Raw genomic sequence first — 13014 nt, forward strand, 5'->3', positions numbered from 1 at the left:
ATAATTATGTGTATGTTTACTGGAAACATTTGATGGTTGTTTGTAGACAAATACTTGATAGATTAAAAGAGCTGTAAGTTCATGCATATTGATGACATACTTTGACATTTTAAATGGTTTTTCATCAGGCAATTTTCATACAGTGTGTTCATACAGGATTAGTTTCCATTTTAAATTGTACACATAGAATAAAAAAGGTGGTGAATTTTCAAAAACTTTATTTGGAAATGCACAGTGCTCATTGGGCTATCACTTCAGTCTGTCAGCCAGCCGTGTTGACGGAACAGCGCTGGCTGTCATCTTAACAGTTAATAATTAGGCTTCCTCCCGCCACAAAACACAGTGCCACGGACACAAAAGCCAATGGCAGCCGAGGTGGTGGCTTGGCTGCGGCATTATAAATAGTCTGACCGGATGATTAATGAGAGGGGCCACCGAGCTAAAGCAGCAATCTCGCACACAGACAAAGGCTGCCTGCACAGCTGCCTGCACACAAACAAAATTAAACAAAACACAACAAGACAAGCCCTGTCCCTCGATAGGAACAGGAATTGAGGCAGAGTGGCAGGGAAAGTGGAAACATGCCAAGTAAATAAATTATTGAATTTCGACCGACAGCTTATGAAGACTTTATTTAACCTCTAAGCGCTTTTGGGGGGGGGGGGGGGGATCCTCATTAACAATTTGACACGCTCGGTTGAATGGTGGGGTCAGACAGGTTCCGAACGCAGGGGAAGTTTCGGAGAGACAGGGGAATTCTTTTGTGATCATCGTGAAGCAGACATGGGAGAAAGAGCACAGGACTTTGGCTAATTTTTACCTAAGTAAACTATACCAAAATCTTATTTGTTAGAGATATGTTAGTTGCCAAGCAAAGGTTGGCTGAGGATGGTTTTAATGGCACCACAGGGGCCTCACTTACAGAGTCTTCACATCCACACAACATCCTGGGAAGGGGCTACTTGTTTTCTACAGCAGCTCAAACACTGCACATACATTTTGGGTTAAAATGATACACTGTTCATGTTATATTATAGGAAACGTTCAGTGCTGTTTGTCACACTTAAATGCTTCACTTCCTATAGAGTAAAACCATCTATCTGTTTAAATTATAAAATTGTTGTCTACTTGTTTCCCTTCTACATTTCATTTCTGAGTTTTGACAGCGAGTCATATTTCTCTACCATTCCCATCACCTACCTTTATGTCACTCCAGCACAGTAATACAGGCTGAGCACTTCTACTGTTAATGTTACCCTTTACCATTTTCAAATTATACTCATCAAAGCAAACACGTCAAATCAATCAAAGGCTGACAACGAATGGATAACAACGGTGACAATCGTGACAAATATCTGTTTTTCTCTAGAGGGAAAGTTCCACAAACAAACATGGATGCTCTGTTCCTCTACCGCTCAACAATTATCTTAAATATTTGGATGTACGGTTTTTCCGAGCAGTTTCCATTTGAAGGGCCTTATTCTTCCCCTCCACTTTGCTGTGCTCAACTGGCAGGGCTCTCAGTCGTCACAACATCTCCTTTTAATGCCCCTGACAGGGGGTTATTTGCTCCTATATATGTTTTCTCTCCAATTACACCATGGCAGGCTGGAGGCTGCCAAACCTCGCTGCCGAGATGCTGATGGTCACCTCTTTGACTAGTCCTTCCTGCCTCCTGCACTATGTTTTTCATCTTTTTAGATTCTATTAGAGAGGAGGACTCTCTCATTTGTCCGTCCTTCGTCCAAAGTGTTGTTTAACACCTGACAACCATCAGCCCCACAATGCCAACTACTACGTGAGAACGGTAATATTGGACTTCTATTCTAAAAAAATGAAAAATGTCTTCGAGGTGTGTGTCTGAACATTTTAAAATAACAGTACATAAATATTCTCACGAAAAAGATTCAGTGCATTGATTCGGTGTGTGTGTGTGTGTGTGCCAGATTTGAAAAAAAGTATTTTATGCACAAATAATTGCCACAACAGACAAAGCTGCAGTCGCCTGAGCAGTCATGGACATTTAAATTACCGCACACACTTTCTTAATCATGCCAAAATGTTTCAACTTGAATATTTAATGCAAAGCACAATGCTAATCTACACCAAAAAAAACATTAATTAAAATAATTTGCTTCATTCTTTGTGGCTGCTTACAGCAATCAGGCTGATCAAAGACAAAGTAAAATGATGCCAAGGGACTGATATCTCAAATATAACAAGATGCAAAACCTCTGAATCAATAGAGCAAAACAGACAGCATTTGTGAGTATAGCTTTAAGCTAAGTGGGTTGCCAAATGCAAAGGCTGCCATTGATACCACAATGAAAAATGCATGATTTCAGAGAGAGCACTCTTTTATCTACGAGGCAAGATCAATAGTGGGAAGGGGTTATGGAATCAAAGTTGTTTTGCTGATGCAGTAGTTAACTGACACTCTTAAAAACATCTGAACACAATTTGAGAGAACAAAGCGGGCTAAAAAGACAATTGGAGGAGAGTAAGGTGAAGTTCTGTGGGTTGATAAACTTTCTTTTCACATTCAGGAAGGCAAAATCAAACACTGAGTGTACAGGGCAACATAAGTCAGATTAATTTACCACTGACAAGCTCTGTGAAGGATCAGTGATACATTCCTTTGTTTCTTGGCTTGAACCGCAGTAAAATAAAAATAAAAATCACACATACTAAATCAACAAGATGCTGCATTTGTTTTTTTATCAGAATAGTTTGCTCCTCTTCTGTTCTTCTAAAACACTGACCCTCTAATCATCAATTAAGTTACAAACTATTGTAGTGCTGACAAAGAAATTATCTATTTAAAACAATACCAAACATGCACCACAATACGACATGACATCTGCAAGTCCTCACTTGTGCCCTAATAACAATATATATGGATCTTTTAAATACATCAAACACAAACGAACTCTCAGAGTGTTATTTCAAAAGCAATCTTGCCTGCACTGTACTAAAATAAATCCTCTGGCCCACCCTCACACAACATCTGATCATTGATTTCAACATGACGCTGACAGAGCTAACTATTCTGTAACTCAAGCCTTGCCTCTGTCCTGACCTTCGCCCTGTGAGTGGACTGAGGAAGAGCCAGCAGCTTTCAGCAGAGGCTTGGGCCTGTCTGGCCTGAGAATGAGACAGGAGATAGACAGAGAAGGGAAAGAAAGAGAGACAGAGAGAGGGTCACAGACTGGAGAAAAGGAGACACAAAGAGAGAAGGAAACATGAGAGAGAGAGAGAGAGAGAGAGAGAGAGAGAGAGAGAGAGAGAGAGAGGCAATGAACGTGAGTGAGAATGACTGACAGACAGAGGATTCGTCACAGGCAAAGAGTGAAGGCTCTGGCCACAGAGGGACCTGGTGAGAAAGCTAACAGATAGCAATCTGAGTTATCACTCTGCGCCACGGCTAACAGCTAGCAGCTACCCTGTCACCGCTGCCTAAACAAGCCCAGTGTTTTCATCTCCATATACACAACGCGGCACTCTGTCTTTTCTTCTGATGGAGATAAGATGTATAAATTATGAGCAGCTGACAAAGTCTACTCCAGCGCCCCCGGCGTCTCATCAATCACTAGCCTGTGTGTCAGCAGGTAACTGACGTGGCCCCGGGAGGCACAGCCCCCGCTTTAGGTGTGTGAGTGTTTTTGTGTGCAAAAACATTGTGTTTGCTTCTGTGCAATTGGGCTTTTGTACATATCTGAGTTGTGTGTGTGTGTGTGTGTGTGTGTGTGTGTGTGTGTGTGTGTGTGTGTGTGTGTGTGTGTGTGTGTGTATATGCTATGTGAGAAGGTTGTGTAAACAGCTGATTCAGTCTTAACTCCATGCTGTAAAAAGAGTAAAAAAAAAAAAGAAGAAATACACACAACTTGCACACACCAGCCAGACAAAAACAACTTCTGAGTATGTGTGTGTGAACTCAAGGTTTTACTGTTATACCTTGAGGTTATCTGATGTGCTGATATATTCAAAAGAGAAACTTGAAAGCTAGAAAAAAGGAGAAAAGTGTAAGACTGAAATAGGCTTAAAAAGAAAAGAGAGTGAAACCGGGAGCTGGCTTGCTAGGTGGAGTCCTGGAGGCCTTAGAAGGCCAGTGGTAGACCACCTAGTATGATTATTGGTATTAACTATTTTCCATGAACCTCAGTTTCCGCTGTCTGCAAACAAAACATGGTCTGGGACTTAGAAAGTGATGGTAGCCATGACAGACATACATCCAAAAAACACACTGCAATACGCTGCATTTCTTTTTTTTCAGGGTACAGGATTCCTATTTAATTCAATGACATTATGAATGGCAACACTTGAGTGTTTAACACATCATTGCTAAAGTAATAACATAATTACACCGTGTGTCAGCAAAATCAGCATAATTACAAGCTACAAGTTGTCAGTGTCTGATTTCACGTTGTTCCCATTTACAGGCCAATCATAGTCTTTTCACAGCTCATGTTTACTAGAATTGAGGCCTAATTTCATTGCAATAATTACCAGCTGTAGTGTCCAAACAGAGCAGATTACATGGGCATTATACAGTTTTAATGAAACTATAATAGCAAATAAAATAGACTGGATTTTGGACCACTGATTTGCTTTTACAGCGGTTTGTAGATGTTTGCGTCTGGCACACACGTGATCATTTCTAAAAGCGTCTTTTTTTCGTTTTTTGAATTTCCATTCAAGGACAGTTTATGTGTGGAAGAAATACTTAGAAATAACTGCATTCAATGAAACATTCATTCCTCCTGGAGTGAATTAGTGTACAACCTCGAACCAATTCACTGCAATATTACACAATGTTTGTGTACACGGCCCAGAGCAGGTAGCGTTTGCTCGCGCACACAATATCGATCTGCTGTCTTGAAGGGAAGTTCAAGAGGGAGAGAGCCAAGCAGAAAATGTTGACTCCCCATGGGGACAGGAGAAACAGCTCATCTCAGCACCAAAGAGAAGGAGGGCTGTCATGTTCTGTGTGATGAGCTGAAAGACTAGAGGCGGCCTGGAGCAGCGGGGTATTCCTTCCCCCCATAAACAAACCTCCAAAAACAAACAGTTCCACCCCACAGAGAAGGAGACGGGACAGTGAGACAAGAGGGAAGGGCAGACAGGTGTCAGGGAAGAATGACATCTGTGACAGAGGGCACTACGAGAGAAGCTAGAGGATACGAGCGGATGAGCTGAAGACAACAGTGTTTTCGTGAAGGGAGCGTCAGACTTGTTGTCTACCTCTTTCTGGCCTGCTGGTTTGGTTTGGTTTGTAGTCTAGGACTTCATTTTTTGATCTCCCTCATGAATTATGTACTATACAGCATTAGCATTAGTTAGAGTCATCGCCGTATCAATGATACTATTGTTTCGAGGGGGGGGGGTCAAGTCCTGAAACACATTATCTTTGAAAACCCTTCTAGAGAGAAAGAGAGAAGATGTCTGGAATTCAGCTGACAAAAGCACTCAGTCGTCCTGAAATCTGATGAGTCTGACAGGATGTGAGCCCATCTGATCCACTGCCGTCTCAACATTCCCTTACAGGGAGTGGGGGAAAGAGAGGGAGAGATAGGACGGACAGGCTGCTCCTCACCGCGCTTTTAGCACAGGTGTGATGAAAGTCGGAGCCGCCGCAGCTCGGCCCATCTCTCAGATTACCCCGAACACGTCTATTGACGGACGTTGCCAGTTGGCAGGACAAACGCTGGGAAGTGATGCCCGTTGTGCCGTACCCATCTGCCTGCTGCATTGAAACAGACTATCAGGTGATCCCAAGGGAAACCTATTATCATATCATATGAAATGTCTGAGCTGTGGGTTACAGTTGTAAGTCTTAACAAAATAAAAGATAGATCTTACAGAATGGGACAACAACGGGTTGTGTGCTACAAGGTCAACGCGTTATCACCATGAGTCAAAAGAGAACAGAGAAGACAGACAAACTGTAATAAAGAGAAATAGAGATCCATTGTGTGTCCGAATGGCTTTGCTGGCCAGCCACAACCCCAGTACAGTACTTCCCGTATTCACTTAATCAGACTTGATGAAATGACAAACCTTTGTGCCACACTGCCCGGAGAAGTTATCCTTGAAATAAAATATGTTTCTAATCATGACTTACAGTACACCTCACAGGATATCGTATTACAGACCTTTCCAGCTCATTGGCTCTGATTCAATTTCTTAAGTATGGTACAGCGCATGGAAGTCGGACCTATTCTGGGAAGAGGCACTACGAATCTGTCAGCTCGCAACTGAACACCGACTGCAAATAGAAACCGAATGAAACTGTCAGAGGTTATAACTCCTTTGATAACCAATGAAAGATGCAAATAATTTGACACTGGAAATGTAAAAAAAAAAAAAAAAAAAAAAAAGCCTGGCTGGTACAAAACGAAGAGCTTAATACTCTTTGTTTTAGCATGTAAAGGATTCGGATGCTGCATTTTAATCAGACGTTTCAAAAGATGGAAGTTTCACTTCACCTTCACTAAGCTCTCATCACAACAACAAAAAAACCCAACAAAGACTATACATTCTTTTCAGATTGGTGACACTGAAACGTTGTGGCATTAAGGGTCTTGTCCTACTTCACTGCCCGTGTTTGCCCTGTAGCTGTATGCCAGTCCTTCACAGCCCTCTCCAACACTCCCATGAATGACACAAGAATGCCGTTTGAGTGTCACTTGACCCCTCTGCCCCCGCAATGACCTCTAGTGCACCCTGGACAGCCTTCACTCTTTCACATATTTTCACTGCTAAACACGATCCCCCCCCCCCCCCCCCCACCCCTCCGTCTCAACTTAATTTCCTCTTTATCGCTGTCCAATTCTTCCATCGCCCTGTTCATCACCCTGCTTCTCTCAACCCCTTTTCTGCCTTTATCCAAAACTAGGGTAGGAAAAAAAGAGAAAAGAGAGAGAGAGAGAGAGAGAGAGAGAGAGCGAGAGAGAGAGAGAGAGAGAGAGAGAGAGAGAGCGAGAGAGAGAGAGAGAGAGAGAAAAACCCGCCTTTCCACCAGTAGAAAACTATAGGGGTGAGTGGCTATTCAGAGGGTGATTGTTGGGGGGAAAAAGGGCTGCTGTGTTTGTGAAAAGTGGGAGAGAGTGTGTGGATTTTGGACAGATGCATATGAGAAGTGTAGGGTGTAAGGGCACACTTATATACGAACAGAACAGGGAGACAGATTCTTTAAAGTCTTTCAAGCAGCAACGTGAGAGGCAGCACACCACGTGAGAATGAATTCACATCATGACTGTTACGCAAACTTTTGACTGGTTGAATATTTGGACCAGATGCAATGTAGCCTTTTATTAATTTGTCTGCCTTTGCACAAGTTCAGTGCTCTTTAAAACCAACGCCTACTCACAATCAACCATCCCAAAATAGTTTATTTAGTAACTTAAAATGCCTTCCTAAGGCTACATGCGTGTGGTGCTGATATTATTGAAACTGTAAGTCCCCTCTCTGCCACTCAAATGTGAAGCCCCTGGCAGGCTAAGCCCTTAATGCACCAGATTTGACTGGTTAATCCTGTGAAAAAATGTCCTTTTTGACTCTCAGGAGGAAAGGTCGCACAGCGAGGCCTGTCTTCCTTCAACCTACAGTTATCCTCCAGTCTTAGCCTCCAACCTAAACATGCTCTAGCCCTCATCATTGGCCTCTCTCTCCGATCCTCAGCCTGTCCCGCACGCATAAGCTACAAAGCGGAAGGTGTCAAGACTACCTGTCTCAACAGCAATCCCCTTGCTTGACCTGCGGATAGCCCTCAGGGACATTAATTATAGAGTAGTCTGACTTGTTGAGAGGAAAGAGACAGACAGAAAGAGAGAGACAGACAGACAGACAGAGAGAGTGAGGGAGAGACACACACAGGGTGACCGATAGAGAGCAGGAAAAGATAAATGCAGAGATGTTGTTACAGAAGCTGTCACCTCCTAATCATGTCATCCTGCTGTACAGAGGTGATGCTGAGGCTTTACTCGATCAGGTTTCCTATTCATCACCAGGGCTGGTTAGTGGTGGAGGTGGTGGTGGTGTCGGAGGAGGAGGAGGAGGAGGATGTGGGGGTAGAATGGTAACCCTCATTTTCCCACAGAGTTCAAATTTTAAACTGTTTCTCTTTAGTCAACTGGCCAAAAACAATCCTAGAGATTCTCGTCAAAATATTATATTTTTGTTATGTTCTGACCTTATTGTAGATCTCTCTGTCAGCTATATGCCATCGTTAAATTATGACATGTTGTGCAATGGATCTGGCTTTGTACACAAAGTGACAATAACATAATGCATAGTTAGTATTTCTGTTGAAACTTAAAAGGAACATAACATAAAACCACGGCATTCATTTCTGAGTGTTCAATACTGTTCAACACGGGCAAAAACATGGATCTAATGTGACATTTCTGTGTGTGCTTTAAAGATATTGTGTGGACAGCAACGTCTGCTCCGCAAGCGTAGATAGACGCTGAACTGCCACCATGTGATCAGAGCAATATGTCCAAACAAATGGAAGCTTCTCTCGCACATTACCGCGTTAGATTAGACGACACTCGGTCATTTGATTCCCCACTGTCTCGACAGCTCCTGTTTCTAATGGACCGAGTGGGATTTCACAAAACGCAAAATAGGAAGAGGTCAACGTGTTTGAAGGTTACCCCTGTCGGAGAATCAAAATAAATAGCATTCAGGTGTGCTATTCTCTGTCAGGCGAGTGTCTTAATGATGCCAAGTTAACACATACTAAATAACAGTGTCTCCCTACGCACTGACAGCCTCAGAAATAATTGACCAGCGTGCTCCAAACTGAGACGCAGTAGGCAGAGAATTCAATCCTGCAGCTGACAGAACCCATTGAGCATGTTACTAGATTTTGCATTATACACAAAGCAATGTCAGGTCAGGGATGCGGCCTCCTGCTAGTTATTTGCGATTGCATCTCTGAGGGTAAATTACCTGGCTCTCCATAATATGGTAGAGTTAACTAATTTCCTGACAGCACGCTGTCTCATAAGAAAAGTCTTAGATTCACTGTCTGTCAAAAACGTGATGGAATGTTCTTTTGCTTGGCAGCCTCTCAACTAAGAGCTCATATTCAATATCCTCTGTCGGTGTGCCGAGGACATCTCTAATTCCAGACAAAGACATACGGCTGAAAATGAACAAAAAAGAAACATAACCTTATTATGTTTGAAGGCTACCAGCAGTGTGTCATTTCATCCACAAGTTCCCATGCAAACAAATGACTGCCAGGGGGGTTGTAAAGCAATGTAAGTTCTTAAGCCCTTAGTAAGGAAGCAGGGAAATCCATTATCCTGCCGACCTCTGCACTCTGACAAGTACATACATACAGTATGTGGTGTCCTGTCATTTTGTTGTTATACATGTGTAAATCATTCACTTTCTGTCAGAAAAGAGGCTTTGACAACAAAACCTCACCTCACTGACGGGGTCACGGAGAAACTGAATCCCACCGCAGACAAAGCATAGTTTTACCTGCGAGAGCACGGCCTGCCACTGATAGCGACAAAGATGACAATAGCTCAGTGATGGTGTGAAGACTGCCTTTAAGCTATACCGTGCAGGGGGAACAATACAGACTCGCAGAATACCCCCCCCCCCCCCCCCCCCCCCTCCGCCCCACACACCGCCACCATGGAGCTCAACAGTGTCTGTTTTAAAGTTCACTCCAAGGTCTGCCTACCCTTTCTTTTTTCTCCCTGTCTCTTTTTGTATGTGTTCCTATTCAGCTGGACGGTTTGGCCTATCATCGTCCCCACAATGACAGTAGGTGGAAACGCTAGCTTTCATTACACAAAGTATAAATAGTGTAATCTATCAGCCCTGCCAATCAGGATGATTGATTATGGGCTGTCAGGGAGGAGAGTGACACATTAGAAAAGTTTGGTTAACAATGCCTGTAGCTGGTGCGGGGCTGCTGCCACCCAGCCCAGTGATTAATGTGTTGTCAGCCTGTAATCCCACACCCACGCTTAATGAGGCAAGAATTTATCATCTCGGCAGAGTGGCAGATGTCAGGGGGAAAGGAATCCAAGTGGCTGGAAACAATATACTTTTTCGAGCCTGCGCTTGACATGTCTGACAAGCTCCAAAAACCACAAAGAAGGTCTGCGTAAGCATAAACTTCATTGAAGGGACTTTCAACTCTAGCGCCGTCCTCTGTTGCATGCTCATGAAAGTCGCCGCTGAAAGAAGACTCTCATTAACACTGTGCTGAAGAAAACACACAACTGGTGAAATGGATTAAAGAAAAAGTCCAATGCCACCATGTTTCTTTTTGCATATTTATGAGGAAAAACCTTTAAAGTTTCACACTAATTAACTTTCACGTTGGACCCTATGGTGAATCATAAACAAAAGCGGCACTTTTGTGTAGACTCTCTCCACCTCATCTGGCACATATTTTAAGCTCTAACATTCATTAACTTTCTTAATAGCATATCAACATCTGCATGTCATAAACAACAACAACTTTACTTGAATTATCTGATAAAAATCTGAACGTGAATTAAAGCAAAGCTGCCTCGAGAGGATGCACATGACAATCAACTTCAAAGTAAACTATAAATGCGAGTGCTGAAATAGTGATTAATGTGCACTGTCAACATCAACTAAAATAGACAGGCAAAGAAATAACTGATCTCTTTGAGAGATTTAAAGTTTGGCACATTACTGTGGAAACACCCGGTGGGGTAGTGGGTAAGAAAGAAAGATGGGATTTTTTTTTTTTTTAGAGCACACTAAGCCAGCTGTCTCTCATTAGGCTAGCAGCATCTTCCTGTCACCAAAGAGACCAACAGGGAGGATTAGCTCTGATTGGACTGATAGGCCAACGCACTGGGAGACTGCACTATGTAATAGCTAAAAGCATCATTTGATAAGAAGTGTAATTGAAGAGATGCCTTAGTGGCTATGATATTGTTGCTACAGCACATGTACAGGGGATTGTGGAGTTATGCAACCCCTTGGCATGCAATGAAAGAAGGCTAAGTTTTATAGACGAACATAATGACTGTGAGACGTAGAGCTTTGTATGCTTGACATATATCTAAAAAATAATGTGTTCAATGATACTGGGAGGTGGAAGTGTATTATTTCCCTGTAGTTTTCGGTTTCTTAAAGGAACTTTGAAAACAGCAAAATCACTATAAAAACTCGGCCCTTCCTAAAGGCTTATAAAGGATCTAGTTGGAACAGTATGTGTAGAAAGCAAAGGCTTCATAGCTTGCCAATCCCAGGCACTCAATATTATTGCACTAATAAAAACTTAACAAAGACTTACATTATACAGATAAAAAAAAAGAGAGAGAAAAGTTACGTGAACGATGGCATGACTTGTCAAAGTTTATGAAAACTTTATATCAAAATGGGAGAGGGAGACATCTCATTATTGCTGGCCAGCCTTGGCCTGTTTTCTGACAGGCCTCAAACTCCACCGCTAAACACAAGAGACGTCGAGACAACAAATGCTTCACCACAGAGGCGTTTCTTTTCTGTGCTGGATGCCAGCAGGAGGAGAGGAAAATCAACTAATGCAACGCGGCCACTTCAGTGTCTCATAAAAGCCCTCACAAAAAAAACATGTTTGTTTTTATGCTCTGCGTTTAGCCAAAAATGAGTAAAGCATCGATCATTTTTGCTCGCGAGAGTGACGTGACACTCAGGTCATGCAACCCGTGTCTCCAGGCATTGAAAGAGGCAATAAATCAATCTTGGCGCTATTACTTACAATTAATTGTGCTTTAAAGTTTTACAGTGTGTTTATGATATGTAGGGTCTGGATGATTTATGTCAACAGTTTGAATCCCTCCCTCTAATTGCTGTTGTTTTCCTGGTTTTATAACCCCCGCGTGACCTCTCAACTTAAGCTGTCAGAGCGCTTCAAAACCGGGCCTCCTGGCTGCACTGGTCCAAACACCGGACAGGCGAACGGAAACTGACAAACACACGTACCTGAGAGAGCCAACATGTGGCTCCTTTGGAATAATCTGACACAAACCACGGTGTGTATTTTGTCTATCACACAAACTAAACACGTCCAAACAATTATAAACAGCTGTTTTAACATTTAGGATATGTTGTCATTAGAAGACGGAGAACAGCAGTGTCTCAAGTGATGCAATTAACAGATAACAAGACATTATGTAAGATGGGAGAAAGAACATCATTTGAAAGCAAGCAGATCACAATATGTCAGTGAGTTTATTTGTCTGAACATAAAGCAGACAGGCACTCAGCATGGTTACAGTTTGCCCACAACGCCTACCCAGTCCGCAGTGCTGTCCTTATTCGACCTGCTGTGTACACTACATATTGATTCAAGAATGTGTCATGAAAGAAAGGTGACAAATCAGAGTTCTGTATGTATAATAGCTGGTGCAAATACAGAATCTATCAGAGAGCGAATAGTGGTAATAAACTTGCTTCCACAGCAATCTGTTGGGTTATATTGCCTTCCCCTGTTGAGAACCATATTCTTTGAGTTTTCTCTGAGGACACATTTGTTCAGTAAAATGATTCAGCAAACCCACTGAAGGCACATTCACAAAGCGCTATATTGCATGCTGTTTGTTATGTTTGAGAGCTTCGGGGAACTCATAACTCTCAAGTCGAGATGAACGTGGCAACATACTTTACGGGGTACATTTGAGACTTGAAAAGGAAGCAAAACAACCAACCTATAGCAAAATACCTCCTCTTTTTCCAGAGCTGCTTTGCGAAAAATAAATAAAAATAAAAGCCACAATCATGCATCACATAATGCACAATCATGGGTCTAAAACCATGCCGTCTACGTTAGATTTGGACTGATCCCTTCGGTGCAAACTTAAAAAGAAGTGCTGTCTGCTGCAGAGTAAAACAGGTTAGTGTCTAGGGAAGAAAAAACCCAACTGAAAAGATCCACTTGAGGACTTTCCTGGCTCTGTCACGGTCAATTCCCTTGAAGAACCGTTACCCTGTGTGCAGAGACTCATGGGACCCGGGAGCTGGCTC

General features: G+C 42.6%; 1 protein-coding gene across 1 annotated transcript in view; it reads right to left on the minus strand.

Moving 5' to 3' along the window:
* lrmda (leucine rich melanocyte differentiation associated) overlaps positions 1 to 13014 on the minus strand; it is a 190470-nt gene that overhangs the window by 41767 nt on the left and 135689 nt on the right. The gene's annotated exons all lie outside the window — the stretch shown is intronic.

The sequence above is a fragment of the Cottoperca gobio genome, chromosome 15 (genome assembly GCF_900634415.1).
Source record: "Cottoperca gobio chromosome 15, fCotGob3.1, whole genome shotgun sequence".
Taxonomy (NCBI): domain Eukaryota; kingdom Metazoa; phylum Chordata; class Actinopteri; order Perciformes; family Bovichtidae; genus Cottoperca; species Cottoperca gobio.